This window comes from Taudactylus pleione, unplaced genomic scaffold, assembly GCF_031769625.1.
Source record: "Taudactylus pleione unplaced genomic scaffold, aTauple2 ptg000019l, whole genome shotgun sequence".
In the NCBI taxonomy this organism is placed as follows: domain Eukaryota; kingdom Metazoa; phylum Chordata; class Amphibia; order Anura; family Myobatrachidae; genus Taudactylus; species Taudactylus pleione.
Window position 1 is genome coordinate 12,688,848 of NW_028284421.1, and position 14,805 is coordinate 12,703,652.

Here is a 14,805-nt window from a genome sequence, read left to right on the forward strand (position 1 = left end):
GTATACAAGCACAGTGATTCCTTGGCCCTTAGCCCTCTGTGTATACAAGCACCATGACTTCTTGGGCCTTAGCCCTCTGTGTATTCAAGCACCGTGACTCCTTGGGCCTTAGCCCTCTGTGTATACAAGCACCGTGACTCCTTGGGCCTTAGCCCTCTCTGTATAGAAGCACTGTGACTCATTGGGCCTTTAGCCATACTTGCCAACTCTCCCTGACTGTCAGGGAGACTCCCTGAAATAGTAGCAATCTCACTGACTCCCTGAAGAGTCTAGCAATCGCCCTGATTGCACCTTACCCTATTATGAAGATGTTATATATAAATATAAAACAGATATTTACATTCAAATGGGATCATTAGTATAATTTACCTGTATTGGTTATAAGGCACAATGGCCCTCATTCAGAGCCGTACGCTCTGAGCAGAGCGCACGCTCTGAATGAGGGCCGGCCTCCATGAAAATGGAGCGTCCTTCTGGACGCTCGTATAGCTGTGGGTCACCACCCACAGGCTATACGAGCGTGCATTTTGATGGCCGCGATGGTCGAGACCATCGCGACCATCAAAATTGCGAGCCGGAGCCTGCGGTTGAGGTTTTCAACCGCAAGCTCCGGAGTGATTTTGGCTCTATCAGAGCCAAAATCACTCCCACTGACATCACTAGTGATGTCAGTGGGCCGGCTTCTGACGGGAGGCGTTCCCGTGGGAACGCCCCCGTCAGGGAGGCACGCCCCCGGCACGCCTACCAAAGGGGGCGTGCTGTCAATCAACATCGACAGCACACCCCCTTTGATCAGACACAACGAGCGAAGGACTTTCCTTCGCTCGTCGCGTCTGGCGCATGCGCACGACGGAGCTCCCTCCATTGTGCGCATGCTCAGTCCATAACATCGACCCACTTGCGAGCGGACAGCCGCTCGCGAGTGGGTCTGAATCAGGCCCAATGATCCCTATGGCTACATGTATTTTCTGAAAAGTGTCAGTGTGTTTTCATGAAAATGTAGATCTTACTAACTGCTTTGGGGTCCATTTACATTTGGATGTTAGTCAGGTTTATGACACGTCTCTCAAATATAGCAGTACACGCACACTTTACCGCTGCGCTTATAGGTGTTGCTCTCACAATCTCCCTGAAATGCTTTTTCAAAAGTAGGCAAGTATGGCCTTATCCTTCTGTGTATACAAGCACCGTAACTCCTCGGGCCTTAGACGTCTGTGTCCTGTATACAAGCACAGTGACTCCTTGGGCCTTAGCCCTCTGTGTATAAAAGCACTGTGATTCCTTGGGCCTTAGGGCCTGATTCAGACCCGCCCGCGAGCGCTGAGCGCTCGCAAGCAGGTCGATGTTGGCCCAGTGCGCATGCGCACGATGGAGCCGGCTCCATCACGCTCATGCGCGAGACCCGGATAGCAACGGGCAAACTGTCGCTCCAGGTCTCGTACCAAAGGGGGAGTGCTGTCGATGTTGAATTGAATTGGTTTATTAGTAGGCACAATGCTGCTATGACAATCAACCCAGGGGTGGGTGGTGTGGAACAGGGTAGTAGCACGGGGGGGAAGGTGGGTGGACCCTATTAGGGGGCTCCTTACCGTGTGGTTCAGGACCAGCATGTTGTCCCTGCTGGACCTTTGGTCGACAGTCTTACTGACCCGGCAATGGTGTGGTGGAAGTCTCTGAGGGTATGAGTGGGTGGCGGTGTCCCGCACTGGTGCAACTTACCTACCGGTAGGGTGCCTGAGTGTGGCGTTGCGATAGGGGAGGGTGATGGTGATGATAGGAAGTTTCTTGATATGGTTCTGGTCGCCTGGTGGCTGTGCTCGCTGCCCGCCTCTTAGTCGCTGCTCCTGGTTCGGAGGTATCCGTGGGTGCAATGCTTTTGGCACTCCATGGTGTTGGGGGTCAGACTGGTGGTGTCTGGACCGGTGGTGCAGCCGGACCCGGAAGTGGTCTGTGGGCCGGGTGGCTGGTGGCTGTTGCGGGCTGTCAGCGGCGCGGTGGGTAGCTGTGTGCTGCATCGGATGGTGTGACGGCCGGGAGAGGTGTGTGTCCAGCGTGGGGATTCCCCTCCATGGTGGTGCTGGCGGCTCCCTGGAGCACTGTGTGTGTTCACAGGAGCGGGCGTAAATTAGCGGGAAGGAGGCTGGGACTGCTGGGGTCACAAGGTGGGGATGCCACTCGCCGGAGGTGCTGGCGGCTCCTTAGACCAGACAGACTCTTGTGCCGCCTGGGCAGGTGTGCGCGCAGGTACATGGGTGGAGGGCTCCGGATTGGGGATTGGACGGTGATGGATCCGGTCTTGGTGGAAACTGTGAAGCGGTGGCTGGGGATGGAAATGTCCCCAATGCATTTCGGCTCTGCCTTAATCATGAAGGTTACTGATGTGTGGTGCAGGTCCGTCTTTTGAACTCGTGGGTGGGTGGGTGTATGTGGCGTTGTGGCCAATGAGGAACAGGTGGGTGGTTATGATGTGAGAGTGGGAGGGGTTGGGCGGGGTGGTGTCTGTATAGAGAGGCCGGGTGGGGTTGTGAGGTTGACATACAATAAATAGTATGCGGGGAGAGGCCAATAGAGGAGGTGAGTGAAAAGGAAACACTCGAATGAATAAATATTGTGACTAAAAAGAGTGTTGGATTGGGTTAAGGGGGATGATTGGGCAGCATTAAGGGGATCGTTGGGGGTGTGTTCCAGGTTATGTGCAAAGGTGGGCATCATGAGGGGTGTGATGTGAAGCGTGTCTCAGCAGTGTGATGCCTGGAAGCGTGTTGTAATGTCAACTGCTTGCTGGGTAGTGTCAGAATGAGAAACTGCGTGCAGCTGGGACGGGGGTTGGTATGCAGTGTGGTGTACAGTGGTGTACGTTGTGAGGGGACAAGGTCCTAGCGGGTAACAGGCGCTGAGGCTGGTAGGCATGGGGGGGTTGGTGAACAGGTGGCGGCCGTGACTGCTAGGTCCGCGGGCACCTGGTGTGTACAAGCTATGTGGGAATGATTGGATTGGCTGGTGTAGGTGGGTGTAATGAGGGTGGATGGTGAAAAGGGATGAGCGCGTGGGCAGGGGGAGCTGGGCAGGTTGCTGATTAGAAGGATATTGTGGGTATATGGGAGTTGGCTGTGCATGATAGGGGGGATACGTGTGTTCCGGGGAGAAGTGTGTGTGGCAGGGAAGGGTACAGGATGTGGGAGCAGTTGTGGTGGTGTGGGGGATGGCGAAAGGAGGTGTGTCGTTGAGGTGGTGAGGTGGGGTGCGTGATGATGCAGGATGGATGGGCTTAGAATTTGGTGTGGGTTGGGCTGAGTGATCTGGGAAGTGTGTGGGTGTGGGGTCTGTGTAGGGTGGGGTAGATGTGTGTTGGGGTAGTATGGTGAGGTAATGGGGGGCTTTGGGCAGGGTGCTGGGGCTGTGTGATGTGTGACTGTAGGTGGCGGGGGTTTGTGTGGTGTGGTACATCTGTGGCTGTGGGGACTGGGGGCATGTCGCTTAACTGGGTAGTTGTGGTGCGGATGTGGTGGGGGAGGTGTATGGCGGAAGGTGAGGGGTGGGATGTGTGGAGGGGTTGGGGGTGGAGTGGGCTTCCAATGGGTGGCAGGATGGGGTTAATGAGTATGTGGTGAGGGGGGCGGTGGTTACTTGGTGATGACTGACTTGATCTCGTTATCGATGTTCAAACCTTTGGGTGTGAGGGTCTGGAGTGTGACTATCCATTTAAGTTCTTCCTTATTCAGGATTTTCGTGTGGTCCCCCCCTCTCCAATTCTTCTGCATGTGCCTGATCCCTATGAATTGGAGGCATGTGGTGCTGTTGTGGTGATGTTCAAGGAAATGTATTGGTATGTTGTGGCTGTCTGACTTGTTGGTGATGTTTCTGAGATGTTCTTTGATCCTGGTTTGTAATGGTCTGGTTGTTCTTCCTACATATTGTTTGTGGCATGGGCAGTGTATGAGGTAGATGATGTTCTTTGTATGGCATGTTATATGTTCTTTTTACTTTGTAAGTACTGTCCATCTGTGTGGAAGTGAAAGAATTGGTTGGTTTAGTACTTCTGTAGTGTAGGCTTATGCAGTTGGAGCATGTCCCGCAGTGATAAAAAAACCCTTTGATGTTGCTTCTGTCTATTGTGGTTTGTGTGATTGTTGGTGGAGGGATATGATTGACGACTAACTTGTTGTGTATATTGTGTGCTTTCCTATAAATGACCTTGGCTTTGGCCAGCAGTAGGTCTGAGAGTAGTTCGTCCTTTTGTAGTAGGTGAAAATGCTTGTTTATGATCCTCTTGATGCTGTTAGCATGGATATTATACTATGTGATGAATGCAAGGTGGTCCTGTGTGTGTCTGGTTTGGGGATTGTTGTATTCTGGAAGTGGTCATCTGGCTTCTTCTGCTATTTTGGTTCTAGTTTCCTGTAGTGTGGTTGTGTGGTAAGATTTTTCTGCGAATTGTTGTTTGAGTGCTTCTCCCTGTGTCATGTAGTCTGTCAGTCTGGTGCAGTTTCTCCTTAACCTTTTGAATTGTGCTGTGGGGATGTTGTTGAGCCAGTTGGGGTGATGACCTCTGCTTGACAGGATGTAGCTATTGACGTCGACGGGTTTTTGGTGTGTATTTGTCCTTTGTGGATGAAAATCTGTAGGTCTAAGAAGTTGACGGAGGTTTTACTGTAGTCTGTTGTGAATTGGAGGTTCTTGTCATTTTGGTTGATGTAATTGATGAAATCTAGGAGTGTGGATACTGGTCCTTTCCATATGCAGAACACGTCGTCTATGTACCTTTTCCAAAGGACCAAGTTCGCCTGCTAGTTATGACCTGTCCATTTGTGGGAATCCTCCCACCGGCTCATGAACAGGTTAGCATAACTGGTGGCGAACTTGGTCCCCATTGCAGTGCCTTTCTTTTGTAGATAAAAGTCATTATTGAACCAAAAGTAGTTGTGTGTGAGAATGTAATTTATTCCTTGGAGGATGAAGGATGCCTGTTGTGGGTCCATGGTGTCGTCTTGATGGAGATAGTGTTGGGTGCTGTCTAGTCCGTGTTTGTGGTCTATGATTGTGTAAAGTGAGGTGACGTCACTAGTGACAAGCCAGTGGTCATCACCCCAGGGGGTCCCTTCCAGTGTTTTGAGAATGTGTGTCGTGTCCTGCAGATGTGAGCGTTGCTGTTTGACGTAAGGTTGGAGAAAATGGTTGATGTATTCCGAAAGGTTAGAGGAGATGGAGTTGATACCTGAGATGATTCGTCTGCCGGGTGAATGGGTTGTGTTTTCATGGATCTTGGGGAGGTAGTAAAATACGGGGATTACTGGATGAGGGTTGTGTAAATAATTGTGCTCTTGTTTGGAGAGGATTCCTTTGTAGTTGCCAGTTGTGAGTATACGTGTGAGTTCATTATTGAAGTTATGTGTGGGGTCAGTTTGTAGGACTTTGTATGTCTTGGTGTCTTGAAGGATGCTGAGGGACTCAGTAATGTAGATGCGGAGGGACTCGGTAATCAGACTACATTACCGAGTCAACACTACAACTTCAGTCTCTCTTTTTCAACACTACACTGTACGCAAACCATCACCACACATTCCCACACCAGTAGAGAGCGCACCTTTTCCAAATCTCTTACCCGTCTGCTATGCTGTCATGTGCTCTCCCCAGCAGAACTCAGTAGTTTAGAAAAAAAAAAGTTTTTTTTTTCTAAACTTTATTGTGCTTTGCTGGGGAGAACACATGACAGCATAGCGGATGGAGCCAGAGGAGAGTCCAGAGCGATGGAGGAAGACGCCTGGGGACCTCACCAGCTGGAAGCAGGTAAGTGTTACCTACTATATGCCACCTCAAAGTGGTGTATGGTAACACCATCAAATTCCGAAAATACATAATTTTCGGAATTTAATGAATACCATAATTTCCACATCCCCATACTAATGTATGGGGAGTATGGAAATTAACGCAGGGGGACTTAGCACAGGAGATATCACTGATATCTCCTTGTTAAGTGTGTTCATGAATACTAAAATAACATTAATTAAGGAAAATGTCCTTAAAAATTTTATTTAGTGTTGATGAATATGCCCCATCTCACAGAAAAACAGACGGCTCTGTGAAATTGGCACCTATTACATAACCCCCTGAGTCTTATTGCACAGCCGATGCGCTATGTCTGTGAACAACGTAATTCACACACATATTGGGGGTACACACCTGCCGACGCGCTCACAATATATCGGCCGTTCATCATACTATTTCTCCTTGACAACAATAACATAGTAATTTATTTTACTGATAGAACTTTGTGATATCTTTTGCCAGACTGCTTTTGGAATCGTATTTAGAAGTTTAATTTCAGTCCTCTTGAATGAAGGAAATATGTTGACAATCAATAATGAAAGTAATATGAAACATGCATATAGAACATTATCTTGGGCCGCCCATTGTTTGCTTGTGCATTGACACAGTGGCATAGTGTTACTTTTCATTTTTTCTGATTTGGTTATTTGGTATTATATTCGCAATTACTGATTAGAAGTAATTTTAATATTTCATATTATTTCAATTTGAATATGTTCTACATGTGTATTATTTTGCCAGCCTCATCCTCAATACAACTACAACCACTATTTTGTATAACTACACCCACTATCACATGCAATTTGCATAAATCTGGATTTTCCTGTTTAGGATTACACCACTGATCTTGTTTATTTGAAGCTATTACCAACAGAAAGAAATTGTATTTGTTAGGTGACTGCTGTAAGTGAGGACCATATTCTTCAGTGAGCAAGATCTTTTTCATGCCTGTCTTTGTCTGTTCAGAGCTCTTAGCAAATTGCCTAAAGCTTGACTTCATCTCTGAATTTAGCAGATTCCCTGCAGTGTGCTTTGTACAAACCTGAGAGTCGCAGTTTAACAGGAATATAAATAAACTACTGTAGACACAAAACACATACAGCAGCCAGTTGTGTGCCTATAATGAAACAAACTGAGGCAACAGGCTTCAGGGGCGGCATAATATAGGAAATTTAGTTAAAATTGCCAATGTACTAGTTGCAAAATATCTAAATGAGGGCATTCTACCTTGATTATAGATCTACTAAAATTCAGTAGACAATATTTGTCTTTTATAGTCTCTTCTACTTCTAGGCTAATGTATAAGATTAGTGATTGCTTGCTTCATCCCTGGGTGTTAAGGCACATACAGCGGGTAAAATTAGTATTGAACACATCCACATTTCTCTCAGTAAATATATTTGTAATGGGGCTATTGTAATGAAATTTTCATCAGCAACAACATATGCAATCCACACATGCAAAGAAATTGAACCATAGATGTCCATAAATTAAGTTATGTGTAATAATGTGAAATGACACAGGGAAAAAGTATTAAGCACATGAAGAAAGGGAGGTGCAAAAAGGCATTGAAAGCCAAGACACCAGCTGAAATCTTCAGTAATTAGAAAGCAATCCTGCCCCTTTCTGACAGAGGAGTGAAAAGAATTATCAGAAAAGTTGTCCAAGAGCCAAGGACCAATTGTCTAGAGCTGGAACTAGCACTGACACATTTTAAAAGAACCACAAGTGGAGGTAATTATCTCACTTGTGATTCTGTGAGGAGACCTGGAACACATGCACTGTTTGGGGTCCTGAGGACCGAGTTTAAGAACCTGTGAACTAAGGTCTGCATCTGTCATTGTATACATTTGTCTTGGAATTGGACTATAGTTCCCATTCTAATTGAGGACTTAGATAATGGTAAAAGAACAGAACGGTTAATACTAAACTCACGATTATAATGTGTTCTTACATACAGTAGCTCCTTACTTCAGTGACACTATTCCTCATTGAATGCAACATTTGAAACATAATATCTACCTTCGGGGCATATTTCAAATTAAATACTCTATGCAGATGGAGCAGCATTTTGTGTGGATGAACAGTTAGTTCGAGTGACAGTTGCATGCACACGGATTGTGCATTTACCCCACCCCTCTCCATTTCAATTGGTCAGGTTACAGTGGTGCAATCCGGTGCACACCATCTACCTAGGGCTTTCAGGATATTGCCATTAATCTAAAATAGACTTGGTCCTACTGTAGAGCTTAGGTAGCATACACGCATTGCCAGCAGCATATTCAATTGATTTTTGAACTGAATTATTATATTTTGTAAAAGATATTTAAAACAAAAAAGTAAACACAAGATTTACACCAGCCAGATACACAATATACAATTCCTCCTTGTTGCAGAAAAGATGTGCACTGAGCACATGCGGTTTGTTAAAAAGCTGAACGATGATTAACATCGTTGTGGAAACTATAAACATTATACTTAAAGTTGATTAGCTTGATCTTTCCCAGTAATTATGTTTCTTAATTCATACCTTAAAAGTGAAATGCTAATTGTTTTATTTTCCATTGCTGGGCTGTAACCTATCACGGCAGGAAAGGCAGGTGTGCCCCACTTCTGCATGTCAGTCAGGAAGCAGAGACTGGTTGAATTTAGTACCAATTTTGCCTAATATTACTGTAATACTCTCTAGTAATGCTAGGCTAATGGCTAGTATTACCAAGCTGTAGAGTTAATGGTAAACCATTCACATGATTACATTATGGTAGTCTGTAGGTAGAGAATGGTCCAAAGCTTACACATTCAGCCCCATTCTCATGTGATATATAAAGGACATTAGTGTTAAAAAAAATTCTAGTCCTAGTTTTTGCTCACGTACCCCTCAAGGGAAATATATTAATCTACAAATGTGTCAGTTCTGTTTTTTTTGGCATTTTTCTGGTGTGTTGCCAACAGCCTTATGTAATAGAGCCCAGGTTCTCAGGATCCCAAACAGTGCATGTTTTCCAGGTCTCCTCACATTAGCTCCACCTTTGGATCTTTTAAAATTGTCAGTATCAGTAAGTAATGAATACACCTGTGTAGCTGCTGGGTGACCTGGAAAATGTGACCTGTGTGGGGTCCTGAGGACCGAGTTTGAGAAACACTGTAGTAGAGGCTAAACCATCAAAAATGTCAGGAAACCATGAATTTAAACATGATTCACCGCAAATCACCATTCTGACATCGTTGAATGTAATAAGCACTAAGTGCAGAAAATCCCCAGTATTACATTTTTTCTTTCTCAATAGGCAACCACTATATTGGTTTATTATAAGGGTATGGGAGACAACAAGACCTGCTCCTCTCCACTATAGAAGCTATTGTACAGCCAGAGGAGTAGCATGGAATCATTGCGCCCAGAGAAAGTGCATGTCATAATGACCCCCCTCCCTGTACTGAACTGTGCCAGTGGGGTATGGCCAGCCTGCGGGCGGAATACTGAAGTGAAGAGAAAAACAGGAATCAGTGGCAGTATCACGTTGGGCATTGAGGTCCCATTGGGGGAATAGAATGCTTTAGTGATGCACTAACTGACATTAAGGGGTAGCTGCTTTGGCACTGTATTATTTATGTATAGCTAGGATCTTACTTTTATCTCCTTTGAACCATTGTTATCAGTCAATAGAGGAGATTGTATTATATATTCTGATCATTTAACTTAAATTGACAGAATACATGTGCTAGAGTGAAATTCCACAAGGTGCACAGCAGTGGTCGAAGCGGGAATTTTGAAGTGGGGGTATAGAAATTTATTGAGTGTGCGCGTCTATGCCGTGCGAAAAAAGGGTGTGGCCACATGCCATGAGGGGTGTGTCTGTGTTATGAGGGGTTTGCCATGAATCCATCTCTCACCCTTTGCACCTCTCACTACTGCCTTACCCAATCCAGCATGATGAGAGTAATCTACAGTATTCTAATGAGGACTGGTAGACCCAGAGCTACAGAAAGGAAGATCCAGGAATGCAAAACTGTGCAGGTTATAATCATATACCTGCTATACCCTTGACAGGAGAATGAGACTGGTCAGAAAGCTTACAATCTAGCCTTGTGAGGATAAGCTACAGAGACATCAGTGGGACTAGTAGATAAAGAGCTGGGGAAAGAGAGATGCAGGAATATAAACAGTGCTGAGCGGGGTTATACAATTTAGCTGTACCATCAGCAATGCATGTGCCACACTGCACTGGAAAATTGGGTTCTTAAGCTGCATATCCACTAAGCGACTAGGGAAAGACAGTACGATTACATCGTAATCGTACCGTCATTCCCCTTCCCCTTCCCCTGTAGTGCCTACACTGATTAGTCGTTCAGTGCAGGCACCCTCCCTCATCCCTGAACATGCCCAATCTGTCGTTATCGGTAGATTGACCAGCATGTTCAGCCGATGATTGTAGTCGGAAATGACCAGTGGAAGCGCGCATTGCTGGTCGTTTCCGACAATATAGTGCACGATTTGTGCACGATTAATGAGCGATTGCACAATTACGATGTTGTAATCGTGCAAACGCTCATTGATATTGCGTAGTGAATACGAGGCTTTAGGAGCTTGCAATCTAGTTTGATGATTAGCTAAAGGTGCCTACACACATGGCGATATTTTACCTGATCTGGCAGATTCCGACGCATCGGAACGACAGATCGTGAAAAATATGCCCAAATTGTGAGTCCTCACTCACGATGCGATGCGCGTCCCTGCAGGTCACACATTGCATCTTCAGATCTGCCGTGTTGTAGGGCAGATCTGACAATCTCAAGTCACGATGCACTGGATAGTTTAGGAGGCACGATAAATCGTGTGTCAAATTGACAACTTTTTCAGACCAAATCGTGCCCACGACTGCCGGGGGAGCTCCCGGGGAGAGTTCAAGGGGAAATCGTACACATCGTGGGATTGTGAGCACATCGCTATGTGTGTAGGCACCTTAAGAGTGAGATACAGAGTCATTAAGAGAGACTGACAGACACAGGTAATGTAAATAGAGATGGGAAGAGTGTTAATCACGTGTTAGCTATTCCCTCAATTGAGAATCCAACTGAGCTGAAGAGCTTGCAATTTAGCTTAATGAGAACAAGTTATCAGACCCTAGGGTCATTGTTACATCCAAAGTTGGGGGGAGAGGAGATCCAGGAATTAAAAACAGGAAAGGAGTATAATAATTACACATCTTGTATATCCTCAGCAGGAGAATGAGAGTGTGAGGTGCCTGGGAGAACAGTTACCTGGAGCTCTCTTGGAGGAATACGCATAGTCTCCGCTGTTAGACACATCGGGATGTGGCATGGCTCCCGGTCCGTCACCCACCTGTAGGTTGTGGCCCAGGCAGAGCTGGATTAAGGGGGGGGGGCAAGTAACCCCAATCCCCTCTCTCACAAAGGGCCCCCCTGGACCTGTTTTCTGATACCACAATCAAGCAGCTGCATTGCTGCCATCATCGGGACAGTCACAGCACTGCTGCACTGCAGTCAGTGTGCTGCTGAACTTTACTTTATGTAAGGAAGTTTTCATTCTCTCCCCTCCTGGTCAAGACTCCGCCCAAATTCCTATGTGAAGCCCCACCCGCTTCCAAGCACGAAGCCCCGCCCCTTTCATTCATGAAGCTCTACCGTATGTCTGGAGTTTTCTTTTGCAAGTCTCCAGTGTCCACCCAGCCCCAGTCAGTGTGAGGAATTCGCGGAGCTTTGGAGGGAGGGGGAGATCAGCATGCACACCAGGCAATGCTGTCACAGTCACTGGGGCAAGCAAAAAGAAAAACAGTCTCAACAAGTGCCCCAGTGCCTGCCCGCTACACCAGCTATTCCTGTTGCACTTTCACTCATGTCGGACTGTCTGTCAGAAAGGGAGGACCATGGAGCCTCCCCAGTCACTCTGGCTGCTGCAGGTGCGCAGGGAGGAGGAGGTGACTGGCCCGTAGGTGCTCTGGGAGGAGGGAGGGAACTATGCTGCTGCCGCCTGGCCCATAGACAGTGTCAGGGTGCACTCAGCTCAGCTGCTCATGGAATTTGACAAAAAAAAATGTTCAGTGGCAGTGCTTGAAGTGCCGGTATACCATACCGTTGTATACCGGCTCACTTCGAGCACTGGTGCACAGCTTATTACTGCAATTACTGCCCCATCAGCTATCACTGGAGTGGGAACATCTATTGGAAGTTTCCTTCTCAGCTATGCTCCTACTTCGCAAATATATATTGCACCTATATTAATGTGAGTACTACTAATCATCATGTCATGTTCTGTCTACCACCATTATTATTATTTCAGGTCTCCTAATAATATTTTTAAAAATCCGTAACTTATTTAGGATTTAGAGCAAACTAACAGGAGGCCATCATACTATGTAGCGCCCCAGGAATTCCGGAACTCTGGATGGCGTCCTCTGACCATTTTGGCGCTCGGAGCTCATGCTCCACTGGAGATGGGAAAACCCTTTTACCTATTGATTCCTATCAGTCGCTATTTAGCGCTGTAAATCGCTTAAGAAACAATTCCTTTCCAGTCCAATCGTGTGGTTTCAAAGCACAAAAAGTTATTTTTGTAAAAGGGATAACACGATGTAAGATTTAACAATTAGAGTAAAAAGCAATGAAAATAGTACAGCCCGATACATACGCATGTGCACTGGTCATCAATCCAGAAGTCTGCGGTCGCAAGAAGATGTGTACACTGAGGTCAGGACACAGCCTATATACCTTACAGGTTGCAGAGTTAACAAAGGGACAAATTGACAGGTTCTCATTGGTTCTTGCTTCTGGTCAATCTGGTCATTGGTCAGTTCATACAGTGTCATCAGGGGTATGGTTCAGTCTTCCAACAGTCCCATTGTGTAGCTTCCCGCCGAAGAACTGGTTAAAACTGGCTACAACATTGCATACTAGTAATAACATTCTATTCAATAACTCCCTATCATCCATAACTAGCGGACACATGATGCGACTTATTTGCCGATAGAAACGGATGTCTGCAAATAAACAGGGATTTAGTATGATACCAAACATGACATGTCCACTGTATTCTGAACCTTAGATCTCCTTTAAGTACATCTCACATCATAATTATTAGCTAACAATACCTTTAATAACTCTGGTTATTAACTATAATGTGTGGGAACCATTTTATATGTATGCGTTCGCATATGTGCGTCTGTGTATTGAAATAGCAAATGTGTGTCTATGTGTATGTATGTGAATACACATATGAGCATCTGTGTGTATATATGTGAATACACATATGAGCGTCTGTGTATATATATATATATATATGTGTGTGCAATATGTGTGTCAGTGTATGTGTATTGTGGATTCGCATTTGTGCGCATTGTATTGCACTGACGCAAAGTAGCGTCCTAGTAATACGTCATCTGACCATAGATGACTATATCATCAGATAATAATTGTACAGTGATCATATCCAATTATTTGACTTTGACAGTCCACCCTTTGATAGCAAATATAAAACTATCACATTCAGGCCCTCATTCAGAGTCTCTCGCAAGATGCAATCAGTCGCTTGCAAAAAGAGGCCAGGTATGCAAAATAAGTGATCGCTCTTTGCGCTGTAAGGACACCCTCTATGTCTTAGTGAGTGACGGCAGTTAGCATACGCTGGACTATAAAACCTCCCACCTGTTACTAGCAGCACACGTCATCTCTGGGAAGAGTCTGATTAATCGTGAACATCGATAGCCATCGGAGCTGCTTGCAGTGCTTGGGGTTGACCTAACCTACCCCAATCACTGCAAGCAGTTCAGGCTAAAAAACAACCAAGTCACATGTGCAATGACGCTACTTTGCTAATTATGAACACCCATTAAATGCCGTTCTGACAGTCAGACACGCCTGCATTCGCACATCCACACCCCAGTTCACAAGCACCTTCCCCTGTTACCACCCACAAACGGCACTATCTGCCACTCAAAGCAGTGCCCTGAAAGTGGCTTGTGAGATAGCAAAATCAAATCACAACGAATGACTTGCACATGCGCACTGCGAATTATATGCATGCGCAGATGTGCGATTATTACTCCCAGTGATCGAGCGTGCCCTAACGAGAGACTCTGAATGAGGTCCTCGATTCTTAACCTACTTAGTCATGCATAATAAATTATTATCTAATGCTCTATACGGTATGACCCAGGGCCTAATTCAGACCCACTCGCGAGCGCAGGATGCTCGCAAGCGGTTCGATGGTGCCCTAATGCGCATGCGCACGACGGAGGGAGGTCCGTCGTGCGCATGCGCGAGACCCGGGGAGCAACAGCCAGGCTGTCACTCTGGGTCTCGCACCAAAGGGGGCATGCTGTCGATGGTGACTGACAGCACGCCCCCTTTGGTGGGCATGCCGGGGGCGTGGCTGCCAGACAGAGGCGTTCCCATGGGAACGCCTACCATCTGGGTCCGGCCCCACTGACATCACTAGTGATGTCAGTGGGAGTGATTTTGGCTCTGATAGAGCCAAAATCACTCCAGGGCTTGCGGCCACGAGACCCTACCGCAGGGTCCATCATCATGGACGCTCGCATAAGCTGTGGGTGGTAACCCACAGCTATGCGAGCGTCCAAGAGGCCGCTCCATTTTTAGGTAGGAGGGCCCTGATTCAGAGCGAGCGCTCTGGTCAGAGCGTCCGGCTCTGAATCAGGCCCTCAATTCGGTCATTCAACCGTCAATAATGCGCTTCAAGAAAGGGTAAACCAACCCTTATACGCACTCAGCAGATCTATAGGGGATCATTGGTAGGATGTGGGACCTCATCGAACCTATAAAGGAAGTTTGGTGGAGGGGGGGAATTGAGACTACATTATCTAAGATGTTTAACAGAACATTTACAATATATTTTATTATACATGACCAAGCCTATTCACATGTTATTATCTGATGGTACATTCAATTTCAGGATTGTAATGAAGTTCTTTATCAACCTTAGTACCTATACCACCACCACTCACC

General features: G+C 46.2%; 1 protein-coding gene and 1 pseudogene across 1 annotated transcript in view; one reads left to right on the forward strand and one right to left on the reverse strand.

Moving 5' to 3' along the window:
* The window catches only part of ENTREP2 (endosomal transmembrane epsin interactor 2), an 899,787-nt gene that overhangs the window by 705,228 nt on the left and 179,754 nt on the right, over nt 1-14,805 (forward strand). The window lies entirely within an intron of this gene.
* The window catches only part of LOC148540333 (uncharacterized), a 50,735-nt pseudogene that overhangs the window by 28,594 nt on the left and 7,336 nt on the right, over nt 1-14,805 (reverse strand).